The sequence below is a fragment of the Hibiscus syriacus genome, unplaced genomic scaffold (assembly GCF_006381635.1).
Source record: "Hibiscus syriacus cultivar Baekdansim isolate YM2019G1 unplaced genomic scaffold, ASM638163v2 tig00004013_pilon, whole genome shotgun sequence".
Classification (NCBI taxonomy): Eukaryota; Viridiplantae; Streptophyta; class Magnoliopsida; order Malvales; family Malvaceae; genus Hibiscus; species Hibiscus syriacus.
In genome coordinates, this window is record NW_024061992.1 from 2,332,920 (window position 1) to 2,339,414 (window position 6,495).

The following is a 6,495-nucleotide window of genomic DNA, read 5'->3' on the forward strand; positions in this document are numbered from 1 at the left end:
AGGAGTCTTGACACAAGAAATAATCAAGAAATGGGGGAAAAATAAAGATGAAAATCCTTAGCCAAGCACACACCCAACATTAGAGAAGTAATGATGCATAAACAAGTGAAAGTGTTATCTACTACTATAGTATCTTTTTATTTTCAGCATCTTGTTTGAACTTGTTTTTGTCCATTTCTCCACCTTTTGTGCAATAAATAAATTTGTGTTGCTTGTAAGGTTATGAGCATTGAATCAATTTTGCAATCTTGCAGTTCTTTTAATATCAACTGGATTAAAAAAAACTCTGCATGATTAGAGTTATAATCTTTGACAGATTGAAAACCAGAAAAATAAGGACCCTTGACCTTACTTCAGAAGAAATACACCCAAACACTATCCTACTACGAATATGAGATAGCCTTCTCCTATTGAAAGGAATTACAAAAAGGTTTGGTATTTATATATAGGAGCATACAACATGGGGCATCGTTGATGTATTACATTACAAAACTAACTAGAATATTTTTCTATTGATGACGTTCGATGATGAACATAATTTTTCTAGTTTAAGTCAGTTACTTGGGAATTGAACTCTAACAAAGAGATTTTCTGAATTCCACCAAAACACCTAGACTATAACAGGTTCTTCTTAACAAGCTTAAGAAATTGGATTTGGATACCCATGTTATATTATTATATACAGTAAAGCTTGAGTTGTCCCACTAGAGAAAATGGTTAATCGCCTCGGCTTTATGGATAATATTCAGCTAACCTATTATACTATTATATGCAATAAAACTGTCCCTTTAGAGCAATTGGTTAATCGCCCCGACTTTATGGATAAGTTTCAATTAGCCTGATAAAGGTGATTATATTGTTATATACAATAAAGCTGAATTCAACTAGCTAAAATGGCAAATGTGTTAACAAATGGACTAAGGGAGTTGCGAAACACCTGTTATAGTCAACTTCACACAAGCACTCAGAAATTTCATTTTTAGACCGATATTTTCACACTACTTTGATTAGATGAGTCTAAATGAAAGATTCCAGAGAATTGAAATGGAAGACTCTAGAAGGTCTAGTGATTGACAATACTAGTTGCGTCATTTTGTGCGCATCCGGTTAAAATACCAAGTCCTTAAAGTGAGACATATGACAAAGTTCACAAAGAGAGAGAGGAGTGACATCTTAAATAGATGTAACCATAGAAAATAGGAAGGCCATCATGAAACCAACCCAAATTTTGATACTTGTCAAAGAGCTATAATTCTTAAATTTTAAAGAGCTGTTAATTCTTTTGATATTCTTTGAATTCATGCTTATGATTTGATTCTACTGTGAACCTGTGATAGGCAACATTTTACAAAATTCTTTCATTCTTCGATAAAGAAAGGAGGAAAAATATTTTTCAAACAAGACAGTCTCAAATGAGGAAGGTCCTTAAAGCAGATTGTTGCCTATTCTACATCTATTGTAGAAAGAATAAGTCAAACCAAAATGATGAAGCATTCTTGAAATCAAGTGGTCTAAGAAGCCATAAAGTTTGGGGAATTGAACTCATGACGCTCTCTTGTGACATCATTAGCAATCTATCAAGAAAGATTATCACTTAATTCATGCTGAGGGCGATAAACATCACCAGACAAATTATTTTCCCCAGCCATCAATCCATGTTCTCTAGAAGATTACATCACAGAGCTATAAGTCCTATTAAGATTTATTATGGGAATGAACAAGTCACTACTTGCACTCTGGTTATACTGTGATACTGGCTCAAGTCGAGAAACATCATTGCTACTTCTTCCATGTTGATCATTTTCTTTGTCAGGATTATATCCATTATGTCCTTCAGAAGATTGTTGAATTTGAAATTGAGAACTTATGGCACAAAATAAGACATTGAATAGATTCTACACTTGTATGCCTTTCATATTGGGTAACATTGGTTACAGGATTCCAAAAGTAAAGATAACCATTTTACTATCAACTAAACCTTTCCATGGTTCGGGAAGAGTGGGATATGACAGTATGTATCTTGGAAAAACAGAAAAGAAAGTCACTGTAGCAGTCATTGCAAGAAAATGCACAAAAAAATCTTATAGTCTATCTCGATGATGTTTATTGCTTCCAGTAAGGTTGTTACATAGGATGCCACTGACAACAAGGTTGAATCCGCCAAATCTACTCATCAATTGCTCTAACTGATCACTATTCGGTTTTTGCACAAATGTTTTCAAAGTTATGCCAAGACAATAGAAGGCAACCTCTGCATCACTGATCTCAGAAAAAAGAGATAAGACATTGATACCACCGGGGAACATGTCTCTAGCAGATCCTCCTCGTGTATGGTTTTTAGGAAAACCTAGAAGCATTTCCACCTCATCGGGTTCAAGTGGAACAACGTTATTCTTTCCAACCCATACCAGATTTTATTTTCGGTACTCATCAAGAATATACTTCTGGACACTCGAAGGTGGCCCATCGTCATAAATTTCAAGAGCGTTATATATCTTTCTGTCAATTTGGCACTTACTGTACATATTTAAAGAAAATCAAGACAAATGGTAAGTCAATTTACCATTTCTTGTAATCAAGTATTGCTTTTCGGGTGGTAAATACGACTTCCTCTTGCTTGGCTCTCCTGATTCCCTAACATTCATAACAATCCAGAGTTAAATTTGTACACCACGACTCATAAAGCTAAACTAAAATTTTAGCCCGAAATACCAATCTGTTAATATCTATATACAAAATGAAAATAAATTGGATTCATATAATTCTAAAACCGCCAAAATAAAGTTACAAACTTAGAAATAAAATACATATATTGATAGCAGGGAGAAGATACCAAGACCAAGTAGGGCATTTGGAGACGAGATTATCACCCTCAAGGATGAACTCGGAGACACCCAAAACTCCTTTCTCTTTAAAAGCAGAGACGGTTCGGGGCCCTGTTATCCTGTCCACAGTTCCCTTGAATGCTTCATGAATCCTCTGGGAAAGTACCATCCTTTTTCTGTTTTTCGAAATTAGAAAAATAGGTTTATCAAATAAAAGAAAATTTTCTAATAAAATTAGAAAAATATATGTTCGATAAAAATAATCTCAATCAACTACCTGTTTTCTTTAAATTTTGACGTTTCCAAAGCGAGCTTTCCTGATTTGCTTGGTCGGCAGTGGAATTTTTTTGTGTGAAGAGATGAATGATTTTCAAAGATAGAGAAATTGGGCTTGAAGAGGATTACATTACATTTACAGAAATGATATGCCCTTCCTTCCTAGTAGTGATCATCCCTGGAGAATGGCTCCTCGAACCGGAACCCAGAATCGACTTCACACGTTTTCCATGCTGATGAAGAATAAAACCAGAATCCATCGCTTTGGTCCATGGCATGGGTCATGAGATCAGGCAGATCAAACAAGGAATCGTGGTCATTAATGGAGGGCGAACTTGATGATTCGTGTCTGTTTTCGGATGAATGTGAAACACCAAGTTCATCTTGGCTTAGCCCACCTTCAGTTCAGCCTCGATGTTGCATCGACTTATCTCGGCAGCTGCTTGCGAAGTGGCCGCTTGGATTGGATGTCCTTGGGAGACGTACTGGCAGGGTGTGAAAGCTTTCAGGGAAATTAAGGTAAGCGGAGCCACCTTTGATGGCAAGTGCAGCTACATCGTGAGCACGAGCCAACCATTTCGGCTGTCGGGTATGCTCCAAGTCGTATTCTCGATTTCTTCCTCGGTTCTCGTATTTCAGACACCCATTTGCCCCAGCTCCGCATACGCACCCCACAGTATGTCGCGTGCTTATTACCACTGATACTGCAACAACTCCTTGGTCTTTTCTTGTTCTCCTTATCATTTTTCATGGCTCCTGCTTTCTTTGACCTTTTATCAGCTAAGTCGTTTCTCGAAGTTTGTTTGCTTTGATGCGAACCTGAAAACGAGAATGTGATCGGGAAAGAAAAAGATGATGATGAAGAGGAAGAGGTGGCGGCGGCCATAGCGGTAGTGGTAGCAGAGGCGACGGAAGAAAAGCTAAGCTAGTTGTTGGAACATCGAGAAGCATCATTCTCGATGATATCGCTGTCCAATTCCACGACTGATTATAGGCCCTAGTTGTAACTAAAGCGTAAAGAAAGAATGTCAAATTGAATGACATATACATAGTGGTCTCTTGAGGGATTGTATGTTTCTTAATTCCCCGATTTTCTAATTCCCAAAAGAAAAATGCCTAATCATTTAAGGAAAGAAAAACATTAAGGGTAAACTATATATTTAGTATCTTAACTATCTCTTTTGTTTCATTTTAGTCACCAAATTATTTTTTTACTAAAAAATCATATCTAATGCTATGTTTTGATGTCCTTTTAACCATTTACTGTTAAAAATGAAGATGATGCTGACATGTTATTATAAAGTAATGATATATCATCATTGATTTTTTTTTAAAAAAATGTTACAACAATAATTTTGATAATTTCTTAACGACGAATGATTAAAATAAAATCGAAATATGAGATTAAATTTGATTTCAAAAAGTTAATTGGTGATCAAAACTAAACAAAAGTAATCATTAAGATATTAAACGTATAGTTTACAAAAAAAACATTAAAGAAGGTTGGGTCCATATATATATATATATATATATATATATATATATGTACGTTTAATATCTTAATGATGTTTAATATCTTAATGATTACTTTTGTTTAGTTTTCATCACCAATTAACTTTTTGAAATCAAATTTAATCTTATATATATATATATATATATATATATATATATATATATATATAAAGTTATAATAGCTATAAAAATGCATAATCATGTTGATATATTTGTTGTTATGTAAATTCCAACCAACAGTGAATTCACCCTTTGCATTTTTGGTATTTCTACCAAATCCTAGTTGATTACAACAAATTTCTACTTCTCCATATGGAAGAATTTGAACCACTTTTGGTCTTAACTGATCATATAGACCCATCTACACTGTATTTCATATGAGCTGGCCAAAGACTCCACTAATTGTCCTTTGCATTTCACATGCATGCATGCTTTATTGTTTGTTATCTTTTTCCTTTTGTTTTTCACTCCTTTTAATCTTATTCTTTGATGGAACCGGTTCGAGAAAATTAATATCACATATTGTCACATATTAATATTCCAGTCCACTGAATCGGAAAGATCATCCTTGCCTTTGCAATATTCGATCTGGATTCATCAATTAATAAATTTGATACCGGTGTTTATAAAAAAAACAACACGAACTATTTGTCGCTAGCTTCATACTTTGATTTTTTTGGCCTAATACCTCAGGCATGTAAATTATTTGACCTAATAGGCCAATAGATATTTTAATTTGCAATCTACGACATTTTTTACAGTAAACGTCAAACGCGTCACGTCGAGATGGCGAGTTTGCTTGAAAATATTTTTTATTGATTCAAGGTATGTGGATTCCATATGGGCCAATATTTTAATATTTTCATTAGGACTCGTCAATTCGACGTGACGAGTTCACTTAGAATTTATATTTTTATATTTATTAACTAATTTAAAATCAAATAAAATCCTGCAAATCTCATCACGTCGAGATGGCGAGTTTGCATTGAATTTTAATAAAAATTTATCAATTGTTCAACGGGCAAATTTGAAATTTAAAAATATTAGCCATTGAAATTGTCGACCTGACGAGTTTTAACGGATATAATTTTAAAATATATATTAATTAAAAATAATATTAAAAACTTAAACAAATACAAAATAATTTTATTAAAAACTAATACAATGCATAACAAAATTTATTTATATTTTTGTAGTTCTTGACAATGTCGATGAGTGGTCGAATGATAATGACACGTGACTCGTCGAGTACGCTAAGGTTGTCGGCCTTGATCGTCTTCGTCTTCATCTTCGTTTTCTTCCTGAAGAGGAGGTGTATTGAATATCAGTCCACTTTAAGATGCACCTTCGAAATACGGTGACGTGCTTATGGTATTTGATGCTATCATTGTCATCATTAACTCGACTTGGCTATGTTGTTGACCATATATAATATGATCTCATTCACGCTCACCCGCATATTCGGTTGAAGATGCTTTAGTTCTTTCCGTTGCATCCCATGAATCTCCAACCCAATTTGGTTGAGTCTCTGTTAAATCATGATATGGAGGATAAAAACCAAAATATGTATGAGATCCAAAATAATCGACAGAAGTAGAAGACGAAGATGATGAAGATTTTTTTGGCCTTTGTGAATTTGGCATTTCCTTGCTCTCATTCTTCCCTATCTTCCGATGTCGTTAAATATGGTTTCCCATTTCCTTCATACTATTGGAGGTAGGGAGAAATGTTGAAATCAAGGTCAGCGGGTGTAATCTTGTGACCCATAGGGACCGATAAATGACGCTAATTCTATTGGTCAATGTAGACATCATGTTTCCTCGGCCAATTGTCTTTATGCTTCCAATGCGTATCAATCTTATAGAGCACGTCCATATAAAAT

The 6,495-nt window shown here is 34.4% G+C and overlaps 1 pseudogene; it reads right to left on the bottom strand.

Moving 5' to 3' along the window:
• Positions 1-3,263: 3,263 nt before the first annotated feature.
• On the bottom strand, positions 3,264-6,256 carry LOC120186566 (annotated as a pseudogene).
• Positions 6,257-6,495: the final 239 nt, after the last annotated feature.